Source organism: Telopea speciosissima, chromosome 3, assembly GCF_018873765.1.
Source record: "Telopea speciosissima isolate NSW1024214 ecotype Mountain lineage chromosome 3, Tspe_v1, whole genome shotgun sequence".
NCBI lineage: Eukaryota > Viridiplantae > Streptophyta > Magnoliopsida > Proteales > Proteaceae > Telopea > Telopea speciosissima.
Window position 1 is genome coordinate 38,138,197 of NC_057918.1, and position 23,556 is coordinate 38,161,752.

Consider the following 23,556-nt stretch of genomic DNA (forward strand, 5'->3'; position numbering starts at 1 on the left):
GCAAGATGAGTTGCAGGTTTTTTTTTTGTTTTTTCTTTGCAAGGGCAATTCTGTCAGTTCACATCATATTTTTAACATTGTTAGTCATGAACTGACGGAATAGGTGTATTTTTAACGATTGTAAACCTCAGGGAGGTAAACAAAATTAGCCAAAACTGGGGGGCAAAATTATACTTTCGTTAAACCTCAGGGATGATATATGTAAATTACCCGTAAGGACACAAGAGAGAGAGAGAGAGAGAAAGGGATACTTGCAACTCATCTTCCCCAATCGATTTAGGGAAGATGAGTTGCAGGGTTTTTTTTTTTTTGTTTTTTCTTTACAAGGGTAATTTTGTCAGTTCACATCATTTTTTTAACGTTGTTAGTCATGAACTGAAGGAATAGGTATATTTGTTAACATTTGTAAACCTTAGGGAGGTATGCAAAATTATCCAAAACTCAGGGGGGATAAAATTATACTTTCGTTAAACCTCAATGATGATATGTGTAAATTACCCGTAAAATATAGCTGCCTCACTTGTGGCACCTAAATATGTTGCATGACATGTTACATTGAACTGAATTTTTTAACACCGAGATCCCTCTTCACATGCAAAATTTCAGATCAATCATTTGATTCTGGTGGTCCGTGGCACATTTCATATCTCATCAAACGTATTCGCTTCTTAGCCTTGAGGCCTTGCAGACTTGCAGGGAAAGTATCTTCAAAGGACTTTTTTTTTATGGAGAAGAAAACGATATCTTATGAATTTTTGAGAAAAAAGAATTTATAACTATTTCAGTTGATACGTACCGATGCCACCATATCTATTTCGATCATCGATTCCAATTCCTAAAACCATGACCTTGATGAGTCAAAAGTTTGGTCAAGGTAAAAAATGGCGAGACTGGGTCAGAAATCAATCCGAGTCAAATAAGACCTGGTATTTTAATAACCCTAGTCATGACCAACTCGATGAGTATAACCAATTTTTTGTTAAACCATAAAACCGATTCACATAGAAATTAAGTTGAGTAAAATAGTAAATCCATATTCTAAAATAATAAGAAACCCTCAACTCCTTGACTCCCTCCTCTTGTTCAATAGTATGAACTCAAAATGCAATGATTTGTGATTCCTTGATTATTTTTTTCCCCTAGGTTTCTCATATTTTTATGATTTTTTACTAATTTATACATATTTATTGTATTAAAAAATTAAAAAAAAAATATGACTCATTTTGACAGGGTTTGACAAGACCAAGTCACCAAGTTATTATGAAAAACGAGTCGAGTGAGAAACCTGGTTTTCCAACTATGTAACTATAAAATTATTCAATTAAGTCAACTTTATTTGCATTTAAAAATCTCATATATTTTATTAATTTTTTTAAAAGGAGTTAAGCTTATATGTACATATTTACAAAGTACTTTACATTATGAGAAAATATCTTATGCAATGTACATATTAATGTGGTATATATGATCGTTAAAAATTACATAACACAAAGGTATATATATATATATATATATATATATATATATATATATATATATATATATATATATATATATATATATATATATATGCATATAATGCAAATTAACATTCGAATTGAATATACCAATTTTATTGCATGTCCATTTTTGTATTGGAAGTGAAGATGAGAGATGATGTTCTGAAGGAGGAGCCAAAAGCTTTAATGGCGGACGCTCTAAGAATGTATTGGTGGTAAAAAGAGGCAATGGCTGTACTGACAAAAGGTCTGACCCAGAAGATATCCAGTGGTTTTCCCAGGCGGACTTGTCCATTTTGTATAACATAATTGTTGCTTCGAAACTCCTTGCCGGGTTTATACCCGTTCCATCTATTGGGATTGTTGCCAAGTGTACCATAAACACCGCAAACCCAATAGGTAATGGCGCCAACACCTTCCATCAAAATCATCATCTTCCATCATCATAATATTCTAATCTAACAATCTTCATTGACTTTTTGTTTTGGAAAAACCAAAACTAACCACGATAGTTATAAAACCATCATTATCAAATGTGGCCATGGAATCTCAATACAACTATAATGCTACTAAACTTTGATCCAATTAGCAAATATATCAATGTCGAGCAACAACAGAAAATATGCCTCAATATATGGTATACCACTTTTTGTCAGCTCCAAACAAAGACTTACTAATATGAACCGCTTTGAGATAAATTTTGTACAAGGAATGTCGTACACATTTGTGCTCACATAAATATCGTCATCATTCCTTGTGGGTCCTCGAACGTACCATGAGCATCGTCATACTTATAGATTACCTTTGAACATCGTCATATTCGCAGATAATCGAACGATTTGACTTATCACCAATCGAGCATCCATGGCTAGAAATAGCCGAACGACTTAACTTATCACCAATCGAATATCCTTGGCTAAAATAGCATTCAACACATCAAACAACATATGCATGCATACAAATGCTATTCATCACATCAAGCAGAAGCGTTATGATTAAAACAAAATTTATATCCTCTAAGTTCTCCCACTCAACAGGCATATCAAATAAAAATAATGTGAAACTCCCACTAATCAAGCAGAGCTAACCAACAGAAGTCTAAAAATAGAGATTCAAACTAAAATTTTTTTACATAAAATAGTCTACTCCAACTAAAATTTTATGCCCCCTTTTTGTCATCTTCTGCATCATTCTTCTTTTCTAGCCAAGCCTTCCGTGTATACAGTCTCTTTTCATGTGTCCCTTCAGATCACAATAGTAGCATTGAATTTCACTGACGTTCTTCTTTTCCTTATTGTATGGATGATACTTGCCTTTCTTGAAAAATCTCGAATTCCCTATCTTTGTTCCGTTGCCAGATGCTCCTTTGTTCTCAGTCAGGGTCGCACTCTCAATATTCTTCTTCTTCTTGTTCCCCTTTTCTTGTGCTCAAATAGATATTAGTTCTTTCATAGTCCACTTATCTCTCTGAGCAGCTTATGAAGAATTTACATTTGCATACACTTCTGGGAGAGATTTAAGTGCAAGGTGCACCAAAAGCTCTTCTGTTATGGGCATCCCAAGATCCTCCAACTTATTTGCAGTAGAAGCCATCTTCAGTAAATAATCTCTGACACTCACAGTATCATTAAATCCAGTCGATGTAATCTGATTCATCAAATCCCCTTTCTCAGCCTTTTGAGATACTTCAAATACAGCCTTTATCTTTTTCAGAAACTCTGTGGTAGTATCTTTCATTTCAACATTGTCATGCAATGACTCTGGGATGGATTTCTTCATTACTAGAAAGCACTTCCAATTAGCTATCACCCACTTTTCCATCTTAATTTTCTCAGCAGTTGTACTTGCATCCGTCAGATCAGTAGGTTTTGGTTCTTGAAGAGTCACATCGAGCTCAAGTAGTCCCAGGTTTATTTCTAGGTCCTCTATCTACCTTTTATAACTGTTCCCAGAAAGAACATGAATAGATGCCAAAAGATTACTTGGGAGAGACATCTTGTGGGAGAAAAAATCATTCATGCAAACAAATAAATGATATATATACATTCCAAGCACAACATGATCATATCAAATCAGCTAGCAAATGTAAACAACTCATAGAAACTACTAGCAAACACAAACAATGATCATCATCACATTGCATTCTTGCCCTTTGGGGTCAAATGCACACGTCTTTATCACACTGCAAATATCGCAAGATGACAACAACTTTCAAAAATTTTCCTCCACCTTTGGGTGATAAGAAAACCCCTAGGTCATGCACCTCAAATAGTGATTTTATCATACTGCAAATACTATAAGATGTTGGTGACTTTCAGAAATTTTCTTCCACCTTTGGGTGATAAGAAAACTCTTAGGCCATGCATCCCAAAAACTTTGATTATACTATCTTTGGATGGACATACTGCCTTTTCGTGAAAAGATCAGTAATTTTCAAAAATCCCATCACCTTTGGGCATCTGGAACCCTTAGACTATTATCCTTTCTAATCTATGTGCATATCACATCGTCAATCTTTGGCAACACTACCTTTGGGCTAATGTTACCTATTCTACTGCTTTGACAGAACCATAAAAGGATTCAATGGGCCACTTTGGTGGATCACCATTTTACCCTCTCATAATTTCTCAACCTGATTTGCAGTAATATAAGTAGAAATAACACATTAAAAAATCCATAATGTGTTGTGACATGCACAATCATTGTCAAAAGTGGTAGTGGTCAATCCAAAATAGTCTAAATATGCTCAAAGTTGCATAATCGTCCAAAATGGGTCCCATAAAATCATCAAAATTATTCAAATAGGGTACCCCAAAACGTAGGTTTTGAAAATACGAACAAAACGGGGCATCCTAGGGCAGAATCCGATCAAAAAAGACATTCCAGAACAAAACCAGCATTCCAGAACAAGGAAAAACATTCTGGAACAATTTCTAGAACAAGAAAAGTGTTTCAAAACTGTTTTGGGAACAAAAACACAATTCTAGAACAGTTCTGGAACAGAAACAATTGATTCTGTTCCCAAGACCCCTTTCCCCCTTTTTTAAATTATGGGTAATTTACACATACCACCCCTGAGGTTTGACGAAAGGATAATTTTACCCCCCAGTTTTGAAAAATTCTGCGTACCCCCCTGAGGTTTGCAAACAGTAACAAATAAGCCCATTCCGTCAGTTCATGACTAACAGTGTTAAAAATAAGATGTGAACTAACAAAATTACCCTTGCAAAAAAAGAAAAAAAAAAACCTGCAACTCATCTGCCCCAATCGGAATTGGGGAAGATGAGTTGCAGGTTTCAACCTCTGCACAATTTCTTGCTTCTATTCTTGAAATGAGGTAGATTCAGATGAACAATCACCCTTGGAACAATCGAAGATGAGTGGGATCAAGAGAGAAAAACCTGCAACTCATTTTTGTGTTTGATTGTTCAAGAATATCAAGAAAGCTGCTAAAATTGATTATGATTCCTTCGCCAACGTATGCCCAGGTCTTAAAACTCGGGTGGGTGAGATTCAACAGTTCTTGGGGCGGTTCAACATGCGTGAAGGAGGAGGGTTTGTAAGAGACATGAAAGAATTCTTAGAAGGTGCGGAAGAGGAACTCAAGGTAGTGGAAGAGGAGCAAACAAAGGTCATGGAGCTTGTGAAGAAGACAATAGAGTATTACCAATCAGGTGCTTCAAAGGCTAAAGATGCTCCTCCGCTTCATCTATTTGAGATAGTTAAAGATTTCTTGGATATGGTGGATCAGGCTTGCATTGACATTGCTCGGGAATCAGCAGAAGAAGGAGGCAAGTAGTGCAGGATCATCTTCTCCAGTGTCATCGACGAAAAGGGTTCCTGTGAGGTTCCCAAACTTGCTGGCGCATTTCTTGTCAGGTAAGTCAAGTCCGAGAATCGTGATTCAGACGGTGGTGGTTCCTGATTCTTGAAGGAAGTAGCCTTGGATTGGATTGGTGGGATTTAATCAGTTTTTGTTTTTGGTTTTTTACTGTTCTTGTATAGTGTAGAGATATATAAGGAGAGTTGTATCGAAAGAGTGACGAATTTAGGAGTACGAATTACGAAATAGATTTTTTGTTTTTGTTTCTTCCAAGAATGATTAATTCCGTGTCTGATGGTTCGGTTCTTTACTGCTGAGAGCCTGAGAGTGAGAAAGTGTGATTGATCTTCTTTGATTTGTAAACTTTTCTTATTACATCAAAATTCCCCACTTTAGAAGTGTAAACACAAAAATGAGTTGCACGTTTTTTCTCTTCATCCCACTCATCTTCGACTGTTCCAAGGGTGATTGTTCATCTGAATCTATCCCATTTCAAGAATAGAAGCACGAAATTGTGCAGAGGTTGAAACCTGCAACTCATCTTCCCCAATCGATTTGGGGAAGATGAGTTGCAGGTTTTTTTTTTTTTTTTTTTGCCTTTTTTTGCATGGGTAATTTTGTCAGTTCACCTCTTATTTTTAACACTATTAGTCATAAATTGACGGAATGGGTTTATTTGTTACTATTTGCAAACCTCAAGGGGGTACGCAGAATTTTTCAAAATTGGGGGGTAAAATTATCCTTTCGTCAAACCTCAGGGGTGGTATGTGTAAATTACCCTTAAATGATTTATTCTCAATAAATGCCAGCTATGCCGGTCAACACCGGAAAATACCACCGTCAATGACAAATTTCGACGATTTTTTCGGTCAACCATCGGATCAAAATCTGGGTTTTCAGGTCGGGTCTGCCACATCAGCAGGCATCAAGGGCGGGTCTACCATATAAGCACCCGGTTCGTTTTGGTTTAAACCACAGTTCGGTTCGAGTCCGACCTAACTCGAATTAGTCCATCTCGATTCATTTTGGTTTAGTTTTTTTGTTTAGTGGGTTGGTTGCCGAGTCAACAGGTTAGGTTCTGGGTTCTATCAACTGGGTCATATTTAACCCACAAGAAACGAATATTCTAAAGAATATTCCTTTACTTAAAGAATATTGCATTTTTTTAAGGTAAAACACGTTTAACAAAAAGGTAGAACGTTATTGACACGTTTCTTTTGAATTTTTTTGTTTTTTGAAAAACAAACTAGCGAGTGAGATCCACTTGCCGTTGTCGTCGAAAAGTGACGGCACATCCGGTGGTGATCCACATATCACCGTGATCGTCTCGATGAGCCCTACGCACCCATATAAAAATCTTTGAATTTCTTCGGTCAAAACATTCTGTCCGAAACTCAAGAACAACCAAAACCCTACCCATCTCAAAAAATTTTCAACCAAAAATAAAAAACGACGATTCAAATCAATTTTAATCATGTTTTACGTTCCATTAGCACTGATTCTAGATCCATACAGTCTGGCTCTGATGCCACTTGTTAGATAAACATGGGTTTCATCAAAACCTCTATACTAGATCTCTGTATGAATAACAAGAATATAGTGACGCAAATAAATAAACATGAAGGAGAAGCGTACCTTTCACTACGTATGTTGATGAAGATCACGAAGAATAATGCGAGTCTGTGTAGAAACCTGAACAACCGCGATAGGGATCTTCTATAGTCTCCTAGACTCCCGTCCACCTCTCTTTCTTGTGAAGAAAAGAGAATAGTAACTGCTGGGACCCCTCTTCATTAGTATTTATAATACTCCCCAAACCCTAACCCACTTCCAAAATGGGCTAGGCTGGTTCGGCCCATCTCAATAAAATAAGTAGCAAGCCACGTCAGCCCTTGTATTTCTTGATTCCCATCAATGATCGACCCGATAATTAATCAAGCCCACACATCGCTGTTGGAAAATATTTAACAGGCCCCACCCCTATACCTTCCGTAGTGAGACTTCTGGAACCCTTTCTCCAGCCCTACACAGCAGATGGCACTGTGCAACCATCTACATCACCGCTTGGATCAGCGACACCTTCCTTGCTAGAAAAAGGCCAAACGTCATTGCTAGGTTTATGTGCGCACCTGCATCCAACCATCACCAGTTGCAGAAAAGAAGAGTTAAAAGGGCGTCAAAAGCTTCACGACTGATGAAATGCATTAAATTAAGCCCCTTAACCTATCCCATACTAGGCTGACCCAATCTAGCACTTATACACTAGAGTGGGCCCTATTAGACACATAACAAAAGAGTGAATAAACTCACCAGAGATACAGACAGTGCAGTAAACGAGAACGAAGATCATGTTGTTAAAAGCCTAAGCAATGTTGAGGAGACCAACAACATTGCAAGGATTTGAGTTGTTAGTCGGGTAAGATTGGCTCTTGTACCCAATCACGGTATTGACTCCAATATAAAGGAAAAGAACCATCATGGTGAACTCAGCGATGATCGCTCTGTAGAAAGACCACTTGGTTAGTTCCTCAGCGTCGATCAATGGCGCTGGAGGCGGGTCGTGGTAGTCCCTCTCTGAGAAGTCACCTTGCTCTGCTACATCCACTTCCTTTTCCATGCCTTTCTTCACCAAATGGAATAGATAGAGAGCGAGCTTTTAGAGAGAGAGAGAGAGTGTGTGTATTTGGGCTTAGGAGCTGTGCTGAATTGCTGATCTAAGTTGCGAGTGTGATTAGAGTGAGAAGTCCCTAATTATGAAGAAGGAGAGTACAGTTTTAGACTAATAGATAGGTCAGTTCCTCGTGGTTTTTCTTTGGTCCTCTCCAACCATTCATTTCCTGACACGTGCCCATTTCTTCTTATTCCAATCCGAAAAACACTTGGACTCAAATAAGCTTCTGAACTGATGGTCGTGGATGCCACCAATGTCACAAACTTTTTTTTTTAATTTGTCCTACTCAAGGGCCCATAGGCCAACTACAAGAGGGGTAAGGCTAAGACAAAGCCAACATAATCTACAAATGCATGGGGGAGGGGGCATAGTTCATAATCTTAGGTCAAATCAGCTGATATTGACCGAGGGCGATCTCGAGATTAGACCGATCTAGCTAGGTTTTACTGGATCGTTTCCTGGATTGGACAACTTGATTGGATTGGTTGATCCGATCCGAGAGTATCCATTTTTTGGGGTTTTTTTTTACTGATATTTGGGGGATTTTGACCTAGTTTTGAAATTTCGACCGATCCGTACTGATTTTTAATATTTTTGACCAATCCAAGCCCGATCCAGTAAAAATTGGATTTTGATAATTTTTTACCGAACCAAACCTAGATTGACCGATCCCGAGTCCAATACCTGGAGTTTGAACTTTGGAAGAGAAGGGAGAGAGGGGTGCCTTTTGGCATAATATGCAATCCAGGAGAGTCGATCCCTTGACCTTCTAAGGACCTGCACTCAACTGACATGCCACCAACTAACTGAGCTAGCGGTTGTCAAAACTTGGATCATTTTATCCATTTTGATGAGCCATAAAAATGACCATCAATTGGAAAATGACACGTGGCAGATCCAAAACCGAGTGGAGGAGCCCGGTCCAAGAGAGAACCAGACGCCGACTAGGTAGGGTCGGTGTATTCACTAAAGAACGCCACATCCACATGATGAGATTGACCCATCAGAGTCGGATGACATGAGGCAACGCGATACCAAGTCCTTTAGACTCGGATACCAAGCCAAGCATGTCAGGCCGAGTCCTGCACACTCGGGAACCAAGCTGAGTCTTGTACACTCAAACTTCGGGACAAGCCTGGTAGGCTCGGTTGTCGGACAAAACCCCCTTTACACTCAGTGATAAAGATGAGATCAGATAGCTCAGTCGCAAGACTCTGACCATGGTCACACCCGAGGATCACCAAGGCATCCGAGGCCTAGTGGTCGGACATACTAAACCGAGTCATCAACCAAAGCGATAACCATTACTCATGTGAAGTGCGGAGCCACGTCAGTAAATCCCTATATTCTCGGGATAAGCTGAATCAGCAAATTAGGTAGTTAGACATCCACGTAGTAGTCTCCCATCCAAATAGGGATTCTTGCCCAAGCAAGAGTCCCATTCCTAATATAACTTTGTTGAGAAGTCTCCCCGGGGAGGCCGAACTCTTGTTATACGAAGACTCTCCTCCACAAGGGATCGATACATACTGAATTGAATTGCTGCTAATGGGGAGACCTAACTTGAGCATCGGAGAGTCCTCAGTTGGAGTCACACCGGCTCTCTTGTGCTAACTTGGTTTTTGCAGGTTCGTTTGTGAGCAGACCAGGTCGAGGTTTCCAGACGCAACACATTTGTCCAAGCGTACCTTGATAACAATCATCACGGAGAAGACTCAAATAGGTACAGCAGATTAGGATCGTATCAGAATCGAGCTGAATCAGTTAGTAATCCATCTATCATTAACTTGATTGAAGAAGTTAATGGAAGCATCTAGAAACCACACCTTAATGAACCCATGGTGTCCTACGTACATCCTATGATTGGTGTCTGTAGTTAGTTCAGCTGATCTCGACTTAATTCCACCCCTTTGTATGGACCATATTAGATTAGCCCATTAGGATGGGAGATTGGATGTGAGGCACAGTAAGGCTATCAATCAGTATGGTTATTTGGTTTGGTTTAGGTTCAATATAGAAATTTAAAATTTTTCGTGCTTCTATGGCTGCTTCTCTCAGAGCAGGGGTGGGGTGGGGGGTTCGCTTGGCGAAGAGATGGGGTAGGGAACATGGTATGGTGTGGTGGGGTGGGATGGGGTGGCGCAGGAGGGTCGAGGTTGTAGGGGTTGAGGCGATGGTAATGGCGGCAGTGGTTGGAAGATGAAGGTAAGGGGGGGGGGGGGGGGGGGTTGAGAGGGATAAATTTGGAAATTTAGATCATTTTAGAGAAAGAGGCACCCCAAACATCAGTTTTCAAAAATTTGGTACCTAAAACAACATTTTCATAAAAATTGGGCACCTGAGGTGTAATTTACTCTTATTTAAATTTTCTGATTTTTGTTTAGAGTATGGATGACCAAACCAAGAGATCCTACCTATGATCAAAATGGCGTAATTAGAGGAGTAATGCACATTTAGAGCCATCACTGTTGACTTAACTTATGTAGGGGTGGGGATCCAATTGCTTTACTTTCCTATTACGTTGTATTATTAATTTATTGTATCCAATTTTGTGCACATGTTATCACATTATTTTTTAGATGTTGAGAATTATAAAGTTATAATCTCACATTGGTTATCTGGGACCTTGGATGTGTCTGCATATATCATTATATTATATTCACCTAATTAATAGCCTAAGATTTTGAGTTAAATCCCAAAAAGGTATTTCAAAAGAGGTCCTATGTTGTTCTCCTTAAGATGTAACAAAGAAAAATCATCATAGTGACAATATAATTGAGATAGACCAACAAATTTGGCACAAATCCAGAGAAGTCCATTCTATTCAACCATTAGAATGACCCATTGAGTAGTCCACATTAGGAGTGTCAATTCTAGGCCCGACCCGACTGGTTTAGTAACCGGGCGGTCCCAATGTGGGGTCCTAGCCCGTTGGGCACCTGACCGGACCAACCGAATACTACCTCGATCGAAGCCCGATCTTCTAAGCCTGACCCATTAGGACGCTAGAAGCATTTGATTTTGGTTTCTGTTATCAAGATTAAAAATTTAAACTTATAATTTTAAAATACACAAAAAAAATTATTGGTAAAGTTCTGTGTTAATCTCTGGTAGGAAAAAGTTTTGAATTTGAAAATAATGCATGAGAAAGCAGCTATGAATGCTCCTGGGTTAAGTACAACTCATAAAATAAAATCTCTTTAAAAAACTACCACTGATGCTGATTTAGATTTCTTGATTAATGGAAAGGCTACAATAGTTGGATATTTTTAAACAGGACTAGGCCACTAGGCCACAGTTACATTAAATTCCATACAAAACTCCATGAGTAATGAACTCGGGTGCTCTACATCTAATTTCATGCATGGGTAGTGATTCTGAAAATAACTTGCTACTCTTGTTCACATCGGTTGTGTTTTTTATTTTTTATTTTTTCTGATGGAGAAATAACATTCCGATGAATCTGTGGCTGCACCGTTTAGAGCCCAGTTAAGGCCCGTTTAGAGTTAAACATGCCCACAGTCTAATTAAGGCCTAGTTAAGATCCGATTATAGCCCAATTCCGGCCAAGCCCATCCAGACCCGGCTTGATTATATAAACAAGTAGTCACGGTGTAAGCTTTAAGCACCGTGAGGCCTAGCTAGGCCCCACCGAGCCCGACTGATTGATACCCCTAGTCCACATGATAGAACCCGACTGATTGATACCCCTAGTCCACATGATTGAAATGTGGCTATATTGTAGGATCCCTTTAAATTTCAGTTAGTCATGGAAATAAGTCATATACAATACAATTCATAGCTACTAAGAAGTACAAACCTCATAAACCGAGTGGAGTTCCAATTCTGTTTCTCCTTTTTAATATTACCATTGCTTCTTTTATTTTCTTACAAAAGCCAAGAGTGAGTTAAATCGACTTGCAGGTTAAATTGCTCGAAAAACCTTGGGCTTTTGTAAAATCCTAAACAAGTTTCATAAAGTATACTAGAACACCATTGAATAAGAATATGGGAGAAACGATGTGTACCTTGCACCTTGGTATGTTGGAGAAGACCTCGTTCAACTTTCGCAAAATGAACATGAACAAAACCTTGGTTCGGATCTTCCACAATCTTCTTGTCCCACTTGCACCTTTCAAATTCTTGGTGGGAAAAATAGAGAATGAGATCAAAAGACTGCAAGGACTCCAACCGTGTATTTATAACAGAAAACTCTAATCCATATCCACCCCCCACATTAAAAATGATTAGAATACCCTCATTAACCTTAAAGTGGTCCCAAACCGGGTTTTATGCTCATGGACCCACACAAATAGGTTTAAGGTATAATTAATTAAGCCCATAAAAACTAATATAAATCACCCAAGGAGTACCAATGGATCAGATGCACAACAAAATGACCTTTAAGGCTTTAAGTTAAGCCAAGAGTTAGTCAACTTGCAGGTTAAATTGGAACGATTTTGGTAACCGGGTAATGGAAATGGGTTTTTTTCGGTTCTAGTTCTAAGAGGCCATTCTTAGAAGCGTTTTGTCTAGCTAAATGGTTCCAAACCTAGGATCCATATATTACTGATTATTAATGGGATGATCTGATTCTGATTCCTAAATGTTTTGGCATGTTACAATGTCCAAAATTCCAAAATACATTCTTAGTTATTTAAAAAAAAAAAAAAAAAAAAAGACTAAGTTTTCCTCGACCCACGAGGCCACAATCCCATTCACTGAAGGGTGAGAGAGGACAGGACTGAGTACTAGGAGGGTATTTTGAAACATATTAAAATCCTAGGATAGTGGGTGAACCATCCTCTATAGGTGGAGGAAAACTTTGTCCTTAAAAAAATATCTCCTAAATAGACAAACACTTGAGGATTCATTCATGCATACATACCAAATACTTGAAGAGGAAAACTCCATTCATGAGCATAAAATAAATCTAAAGTTCCACCCTTCCAAATTACCAATAATAAACATCTTCCATATCCAAGTCAACATCCTAAATCACGAAAATCCATACTACTTAACCTTATTATATATGGCGTTTAACTGATCTTGATGGTTCTGATTCCAGTCAGTTCTTAATTGTGTCTTTCTATTTTGGAATCATTCGGAATTGAAACTCATCCCAGAATTGACCCAGTCCCATTTATTAATTGGTTTCAGGTTTTAGTTGGGGGTCCTATTTTGAGACAGTTCTCGGTTCCAATCCCAAATATATTACACCATTAGCCTACATCACATTTGAGGGCCTGAGGCTTTCGGTAAAGCACTAAAGCCAAAAGTTGTGTATGCCTGATAGAGTTAATCTTACAAACAAGAATTAGGACCAAAAGTGTAAAACTTTAGTAGAAAATTAGGGTTGGTGTAGTCTGTGGGGAGAGTGACCTTATGTGTGTGGAGGGCTAAAGAAAGAACGCATTGGCATCGTGGGGGTGAAATTTTCATCTTTTATGAGAGTAGAGTGGTTATTTCATCCTCCGCTGTGTCTGAGTGTGGGTGACACACTCTCCCCCGCGCAAAAAAAAAAAAAAAAAAAACAGAAGGGCGCATGAGACTATAGTGGGATTGGAAGGGGGGGGGGGGGGGCATTATATCGATTTGCAACATTACTCTTCCATATAGCAAAACTAGGTATACTTATAATGGAAATTTTTTTACAATAACTCAGGCTAGCTAAGTGGGTAAAATTAATTAGTTTACATTCGATCAAAACCAAATTAAAGGACAAAATGGAGAATTAGAACTACTAATTAAAGCTAAGATTTAGTAGAGGCAAAACCCTGCTTTCTTGTAAAGCACTGGCATCATATCGTAGATATCAACTCCAAAATTATCCAATTAAGCTTCCAACCAAAAAGAAGAAGATCGATGGATGAGGCGGCAAAAAAGAGGTAAAAGATGAAGAGAGGTTGATTAAGAGTCATCATCATCGTAATCTTCTGCACCTTCCTCAGCTATGGTTTCTAATGTAGGAGAGTTTGAAGATTTCTGAGGAGAGATCACAAGGGCTGGAGCAACCTCCATCCAGGAGTACTGATAATACCTAACGCCGACCCTTGCCATTGATTTAAAATTTCTCTTCTTCTTCCCTTCCTTAATTATCGATCTCTGGTGGAGGAGAGAAAGAGAGAGAGAGATTCTTAATTAAGAGAAGATGGAGATGGATCTATCTATAAGAGGCCTTCTTTACCTTTCCAAGGAGGGATGGGTTTCTGCCTATCTGATGGATGGCATGGAATGGAGAGAGGCAGAGACGGTCACGGATTGCCAATGAACTTGAGTTTTCCATTTATAGGTGGCTCCAGGAGGAGAGGGTTATGGAGATCCTGAAAATAGAAACTTGAAGGAGCCATCAACGGTATAAGGGAGGCCAAGTGGAGAAATGGTAAACCGATACTATTATTAGCTGATCTGAAGGAGGGAAACGTGTGGGTGGAATTTGGTCCAGCACAGATTTGTGAAGTCAATGATTAAGAAACCAAACTACCTTCGTTTATTTTGTGATATTTCTGAGTAATCTCTGTATCTTTCTTTGCCATGTGTCCATGAGCTTTGAATATTTTTGTGTTTTTGGTAATTTCATGAAGTTTCTATCTTGTGATTGGGTCAAACACATCTGGGTCGCCGGGTCCTTGAGATTAAGAACCGAGTTCATGGTCAAAACTTCCTTGAAAGATCTCTGCCTAAGTTAGACAAGTCCTCTATCATTTGGTTTTTTTGAGGTTTTCATTATTACTTGTTATTTTATTTGGACCGTTAGAAACAAAGTTGTTATTGACTTTGTTAAACCTGATACCAGTTGGGTTCTTAAATAGGTCACCCGTTATCGCAGATCTGGATATTTTTCCCCCACCTATTTCTTCCCATTATGTAACAACAGGTTCTGATGTGTTGTGCACTATCTCTAGTTGGTCTTCTCTTCCAAGTCTTAAACATCTTGTTTTAATTTGTGCAGGTTCCCAGATTCCAAGAGTAAATCTGGCCGGCTGGTCATATATTTTTTTGTTAGATGGGAGATTTTTGTTCTTAGCTGCAGGATATATTACAACTTCTTCTGTTTTGGAACCAGAACTTTATAGTATTAGGATGGGTCTTGACCATGCTCTCAACATAGGTTTGAAGATAAAAGAAATATGGTGCTCCAACCGATCGATCACTGATGTTCTTCCATCTCGATCCAACTCGTACTCCTTGGCCTTGGTATCTTATTAAAGACTAAATATACATTAGTAGTAAAGGTCCTGATATATCATATGCTCTGATAACGGATGAGTTTTGTTTGAGTATTGCGCTTAACTTAGCTAGACATGCGCAAGCCAAAAATTCTGTATATATCTCTTTGGTTTAATCTGAATGGTTTTTTCGTCTCTCACCAATTTTTTTTTTTTTCCAAGGTTATATTGCTCACCAATAGCTAACTCTTTCTTTATTCTCAATAATTAATTGGTGGCAATAAGGACTTATCACATAAGACTTTAACCAAGCAATCAACCAAAGGACTCCTATCACATAAATATCTTCGTTTGTTTTATATAAGGGAAAATTTCTTGTACCACCTCTGGAACTTACCTTAATATCAGATCACCCCCACGATTAATTTGGATATGGAAATACTACAACTGCACCCACGGAACTAACGGTGTTAACTTAAAACTTAAAATAAATAAATAAATAAATAAAAGACACTTTTAACCCTAAACCTATGTCGATCCCAGTTATTTAAAACCCCTTTATTTTACCGTCAAATACCTTAAGGCTGAAGCTTTGAAGACCGATCTGCTGAATCAAACTTGAAGCTTTGAAGATCTGCAAGTTATTCGTTGAAGACCTAGCTCAGCTGCAACTAAGGGTGTCAATCGATTTGGTTCGATCATTCAGTTCGGTTTCAGTTCAGTTCCATCAAGTGATAGTGTGATCCAAATTCGAATTGAGAACCACCTCAGTTTTAGAATAAAATCTAAATCCAAACCTGCTCGGTTCGATTCGATTACAGTTTCAATTTGGTTATAGAATACGGTACCAATTCGGGTCTTGATACGGTTTTAATTTGGTTATACAGCTCGGTTCCGATTCGGTTTGCTAAACGATTCTACTATTTGGCTTTAAATTCCCAGCAACATCTGCTACTAAAAGTCCTACAAATGCCCATCTTGTATTTTTGGGCCTTACATTAAATGCACAGTTTGAAAATCCATTTAATTCAAAAATTATAAATGTTGGAACTTGGAACTTGGGACTTGGGAGAGACGAAGAGCCGTAGAGAGTAGGGATAGTAAAACTTTTTAAAAATTATAAAAGATTGGAACTTGGAGCTTTGGAATGTAAAGAGTCTCCTGCAACAAAGGAATGAAGGAATAAAGCATTAATGCCTAAAGCCTAAGGGTCAACTGTCAAATGTAAAGTTGTAAAACTAAAAAAACTAGGGATTGTGGTTCGGTTTCGGTTAGAACTGACGGTTCATACATCGAAACAGTATCCGAACAGAACCGAATTAAAACTTGCTTGGTTGATCCGAATCCGAACCAAATCAATTCGGTCTGGTTCAATTCGATTCGATTTTGGATTCAGTATTCGGTTTGGTTACATTTTGACACCCTTAGCTGCAACTACGTAATCATACAACTCCTTTCATCTACTCTCTCTCTCTCTCTTCTCTTCTCTTCTCTGTTATTCGTTTTTTCTTCTTTATCTTCTCTGTTGAATACCTGCAACTCCTTCCATCTACTCTCTCTTTGGGCATTGCATTTGTAAAACCAAATACAGTTCCAGGGCTTAAATTTGCCGTACACTTGCGCATGCCTTGGTGTTTGAAATTTCACTTTATTAGCCCTGAATTTCATTTTTTGGGTCTATCTGTGCATGCCTTGGTGTTTGGCATTGAGAGATTTAAAGTGGAAGATAATGTGATGTTGTAACCAATGTTCTAAGACTTGACTTACATAGCTTGGCTAACCAGTTGATTGACCGACTGGGTTAGGGCTAGTCTAGTTCCTAAGCTATGGAGAACTCAAATGGCCTCTATCAAAGGTTAGAGGGTCTCTGAAAATTTTAGGAGACTATGGGTATGGGTAACTGAAGAGAAATGATTTACCTATAAATTTAGAGTTGGTTCTTAGAGTTCTTAGAAATAATATAACACTTTTTGGTACTAATTTGTTATCATGTTTATGTTACAGATCAACTATGTCATCAAACAGTGTCAATATTTACCAAAAAAAAAAAACAGTGTCAATAATAGCACCAGCTCTCTAGGTCCATTGATGTATCACAACTTAAGTCAATGTCAATGTCAAAAAAGGGCAGCAGTGAGAATTTCAGAGTCTCGCCAGAATACAAACAAACTCTACTATTGCTACCCAAAGTATCCAAAAGGAGGATGTGGATTCTTCTCCGGGTGTGATCCCGTGGATGCACCAAGTGGATTTACTCTGACTAGAGACAATACACAATTGGAGGTGAAATAAGAGTTGCAAAAGATGAAAGAAGAGATGAGGGAGTGATGAATAAAATTACTTTGATGGGCCATATTGGAATAGGGCTGATAGTTGTGAATAATCTATATTTGTTTGGATGAACTTGGCAAAAGCTAAAACTTAAAATGGGGAAGCATTGTGTTGAAAGCCTAATATCAATGAAATAGTTTTTTGTTTTTGCATTATGTTCAAAGGTTTCACAAATGGATCAATTTAATTTGAATAACATGTATAAGACCATCTTCAGTATTGAGAGAAAGACCACTAGAGCCGATACACCTATCTTTCTCAGATTATTATCACATGTGATATGGATCAAGTCACCTATGGTAACACAATCGGTTGGGCAACACATATGGATTACACATATTCTATTTTAGTCATTCAATATTCTTGTATATTCTCTACATCACCCAATATTGGGTTACTTTGTTTAAACATAATTGTATGCTATGTATTTATATCCCTTTTGGGATCTATCAATGAATTGAGGAACGATATTCACTCCAATATGGTATCCAGAGCCACAAAAGCTCCACCGAGCAAGCCTTGAATCAATCTTCAATCTTTTTTTTCTATTCACTCTTGCCATGGCCGATGGACATAGTACTGCAGCCGATGGCAGCTCCTTTGATGCTACACATGAATCACCTGCCCCTCTCCCTCTTTCTCCATCCATCTCCCCTCCTTTAAATCATGCTCACCATTATATCTCTTTAAAACTCACATCCAAAAATTTAATTTTTGGCAAACACAAGTAGAACCGTTTCTAGACGAGCAGAATTTATTTGGCCACATCGATGGATCCACAGGCTGTGGCTTGGCGACGTCAAGACTCCCTTATCCGCAGTATGCTTGTCTCTTCTCTGTCCGAGGAAGTCTTTCTGCTGGTTGTTGGCAAACGAACCAGCCGTGAAATCTGGACCACTTTGACGACTGCTTTCTCCTCTCCCTTTGAGAGTCGTTTGATGTCCTTGAATATGGCTTTGACTGATCTTGAACAGAAGTCCGATGAATCTATGTCCCTCTTCTTGTAGTGTGCCAAATATATTGCAGATGAACTATCTGCTGTGGGTCACCCTCTTTGTCTTGGAGCTTTCAACCTTCATATCTATCGTGGACTGAAGCCCTAGTTTAAATCCATGGTGTCTTCTCTTCTCACACGAACCAATCCGATCGGTTATGATGACCTGCATGCCATACTATTGAGCCACGAATTCCTTCATGGCTCCTCTCTGAAGAAGCTTGCAATCACAGATGCTATTGCCCCTACTACTCAGATTACTGCAAATAATGTTCAACGCTCCTCCTCCAGTACCTCCGGCTCTTCTCCACCAAACCGTGGTGGCCGTGGAGGCCAGTGGGGCTGTGGAGGCCGTGGACCCCCTACAGGATATGGCCGGTTTTGGTGCTCCATCTGCAGGCGCACCAATCACTCCACAGATAGGTGCTTCTATCGACCACAGACTGGCTTCCCTAACACTTCATCCTACCCTTTTCCCACCACAGCTACCCCACCACAGCTACCCCATCCACTCACCACACATGCCCAAACCCGACATCCCATTTCCCCTCTTACCCTCAATCTAACCCACCACTTTTACCCACACCTCACCCATCTACTGCCTTACCTTGGTACCCTGACACTGGTGCCTCTCACCATGTAACTCCGGATCTTCAGGCTCTCTCTCAGTATGACGAATACACTGGTATGGATCAATTGCATGTGAGTAATGGTAAGGGTTTACGGATCTCTCACATTGGTTTTTCCTCCATTCCTTCCTTGTCATCTCGTTCTTTTTATTTACACAATATTCTACATGTTCCCTCCCTCTCCAAATCTCTTTTATTTGTGCAAAAATTTTCTAAAGACAATAATGCTTTCTTTGAGTTTCACCCTTCCCATTTTCTTGTGAAGGATCAGGTAACCAAGGCAACACTGCTTTCCGGACCGAGTAAGGATGGCCTATATGAGCTCCATTTCTCCCCATCCCCAACTACGCGTTCAGCTGTTCGTAGTTCATTTCATCTCTGGCATCATCGTCTTGGGCATCTGAATGAATGTTTTCTTAAACATATGCTTCGTATTAATGATTTACCATTTACCAGTAATCGTTTACATTCTCTGTGTAAGGCTTGTCAACTTGGCAAAGGCAGACGCCTTTCTCTTTCTGTTTCTAGTAGTACAAGCATGTTTCCTTTGGACTTAATTTTTACTGATGTTTGGGGGCCTTCGCCCACTCCCTTTATTTCTAATCATCGTTATTATGTGATATTTGTGGATGACAATACAAAGTTCATATGGTTTTATCCATTAATCAGTAAATCTGATGTGTTTGTCATTTTTCCACAATTTCAAGCTTTAGTTGAAAGATTATTTGGTAGAAAAATCAAAGCCTTGCAATCTGATTGGGGTGGCGAATTTAGGTCTCTTCCCACCTAATTTTCAAAACTTGGAATCACCCACCGTCTTTCTACGCCACATACCCATGAGAAACAAGATGTTGTTGAGAGACGTCATCGCCATATTATTGAGACAGGTCTCACCCTTCTTGCTCATGGGTCTGTGCCACAGAAATATTGGCACTTTGCTTTTGAAACTGCTGTGTTTCTAATTAACAGAATGCCCTCCTATGTCTCTTGTTATCTTCCCTTTTCAATTGGTATTTCACAAAACACCGGATTATGGTTTTCTAAAAGTCCTTGGCTGCCTGTGCTTTCCCTATTTACGGCCATTCAACCGTCACAAGATGGATTACCGCTCCACTGCATGCGTTTTCCTTGGTTACAGCCCTTCACACATGGGTTATAGATGTCTTGCTTTGCAGACTCACAAACTAATAATTGCTCGTCATGTTCGATTCGATGAGCACTCCTTTCCCTTCTCGGGTACGTTACCATCGTCTCCTATTTCCCTACCACCCAGCCCATCAGTCCCTTGGGCATCATCCTCTCTCTCACCACCACGTGCACCGTTACCATTACCCATGCAGATCACTCCTATGGGCACACCCATTACGCCCTCACCTATGCACTCACCCACACCCGTGACCCATACCCACCCGATCCAAACCCCTACGGGTATACCCATTCCTAGCCCCGACCCATCTACCTCACCACCCTCTCCTCCATTGAGAACCTGCCCCATTAGTGAACTTTATCAACCACAGATTGACCCAACCATATCTCCACCACCCCAGGTTCAGCCCAACCAAATCCCAACACCACAACCAAACCCACCACCAGCCCCTTCATTGCACCCTATGAGGCTTAGATCCCACCACAACCAGCCCCAGGCGCACACTTCTAATGCAGTTATTACTGAGCCATCTTGTTTTTCGCAGGCTAATAAGGTCCCTGAGTGGCAGGCAGCAATGGCAAAAGAGTTTAATGCCTTACTCAGAAACGGTATATGGTCTCTTGTTCCACACACTGGTGGCATGAACCTCATTGGTTATAAACGGGTCTACAAAATTAAAAGTAGGTTGATGGCTCCCTTGAGCGCTACAAGGCGCGTCTGGTGGCAAAAGGATTTCACCAACAGCATGGGTTGGATTACAGTGAGACGTTCAGTCCAGTTGTCAAACCCACAACCATTCGATGTATTTTATCAATTGCAATCTCCCAAGATTGGCCAATCAGATAGTTGGACGTACAAAATGCTTTTCTTCATGGTTCGCTGGATGAAGAAGTGTACATAACCCAACCACAGGGCTTTGTTGACCCATCCTATCCAGATTATGTTTGCAAGCTTCATCGATCTCTATATGGGCTCAAACAAGCTCCACGGGCTTGGTTTCATCGCCTCTCTGAATTTTTTATTAGTTTGAGTTTTACTGGATCCAAGACTGACACGTCCCTCTTTATTCGCCATTCTAGGGCTCATATTTGCTATATCCTCATTTATGTAGATGACATCATTGTCACGGGCAGCAACCCCTCTATGATTCATTCTCTCCTACAGCGGTTCTCCAGTGAGTTTTCAATCAAGGACCTTGGGGATCACCATTTTTTCCTGATATTAAGGTCAAACGGCACCCCAATGGCATCTTACTGTCCCAATCATGTTACATTTCAGATCTACTTCAGCGAACAGGAATGGTCGATTGCAAACTTGTTAGGACCCCCATGGCCACCACAATAAAGTTATCTGATTCAAGGGGTGCACCACTGCCCGATCCCACCAAGTATCGTTCAGTGGTGGGTGCCTTACAATATGTTACACTGGCACGTCCAGATGTGTCTCTTGCAGTTAATCGCGCCTGCTAGTTCATGCATTCCCCAACAGAGGAACATTGGCAATTAAATAAGCGGATTATTCGTTATCTAAAGAGCACACAATCAACTGGCCTCCTCCTTGAACGCGCTCCCTCACACTCTCTCCAAGCCTTCACGGATGCAGATTAGGCTGGAGATGGGTCTGATCGCAAGTCCACTGGGGGTTTCATGATTTTTCTTGGATCGAACCTCATTTCTTGGGTCTCCCGAAAACAACGCACTGTGGCCCGGTCCTCAACTGAGGCGAAGTACAAGGCACTTGCTGATGCATCAGCTGAACTTGTATGGCTTGAATCCCTTCTTCTTGAACTCGGCCATCCATTGTCTGGCCCACCGATCCTTTGGTGTGACAATCTCGGGGCGACTTATCTTTCTGCCAATCCTGTATTCCATGCACGTACCAAACATGTAGAGGTAGACTTCCACTTCGTTCGCGATCGAGTAGCCAAAAATTAGTTACAGGTCCAGTTCATCTCATCACATGATCAACTGGCGGACACTTTAACAAAACCACTGGCGCATTCCAAGTTTGAGACATTGAGGGACAAGCTGAAGATTCGGTTACCTGATTCTCCACCTTGAGGGGTGTATTGAGAGAAAGATCACTAGAGCCGATACACCTGTCTTTCTCGGATTATTATCACATGTGATATGGATCAAGTCACCTATGGTAACACAATCGGTTGGGCACCACATATGGATTACACATTCTATTTCAGTCATTCAATATTCTTGTATATTCTCTACATCACCCAATATTGGGTTACCTTGTTTAAACATAATTGTATGCCATGTATTTATATCCCTTTTGGGACTATCAATGAATTGAGGAACGATATTCACTCCAATATTCAGTAAGGGATCACAAATGCCCAATTAAATTCATGGGGATCAAAGGTTTGCCATTCACACAACATAATTCGAAGGTTTAGCATGAAAAAGATTCAGCAAGATGAAAGGTTTCACATTTAAAACTCATACCATAGTGTCACATGAAGAAACCACAACCAAGTGTTTGTCCTTCACACAACATAATTCAAAGAACCCATCAAAAGTCAAATACAACCAAATGTTACTTCAACTCAAGGTTTAATATTTCGCGATATATCGGTATCTCGGGCCTACCGAGATATCCGAAATATCGCAAAATATGCCCAAAATATTGCATTTTTTCTGTAATATTTCGGGGATCCATCTCGGGGAGTATTTGGCCATATCTAGGCCTGAAACTTCATGAGCACCCTTATTTAAGCTAAATAAATACATTTAAACCATAAAATTGCAAAAACATGAATTCAAATTGGTGTTTTGGGCTTGCACCCTTGATTGACATATAGTCGCCGACTTTAATGTATAAATAGTTAAATACACATTGATTAGGCAATTAAAGACATAAAAGAAATGTAAACAAACTAATTAAAACTTATAAGACATAATTCATAAATCATATTCTCATAAACTCCATAATAGATTAATAGTCAATAACTCAAAAGTCAAAACTCAAATAACTCAAATGCTTAAAGCCTTAAAGGCAATACACAAAGTGTCAGTCACAACTCACAAGTTCACAATTCAGTGAAATCACAACTTACAACTTACAAGTTACAACTTACAAGTGCTAATAATAGTTGTTGTGCCTCCCTGGATCAATCCCACTCATGGCCCGTTGGAGTCGACGTCCATTGTTTTCTGTTTGAAGGACATATGTGGACCACGGTATAGAATCGAAGAAGAAACGAGTGTAGTCATCCACAAGTGTCATGTAAATGGAGTCAACATACTATAGGTAACCTATCCTAGGATATATGCTAGAGT

The 23,556-nt window shown here is 39.5% G+C and overlaps 1 pseudogene; it reads right to left on the reverse strand.

The window, feature by feature from the left end:
• Positions 1 to 7,286: 7,286 nt before the first annotated feature.
• Positions 7,287 to 22,352, reverse strand: LOC122655155 (annotated as a pseudogene).
• Between the last annotated feature and the right edge of the window lie 1,204 nt (positions 22,353 to 23,556).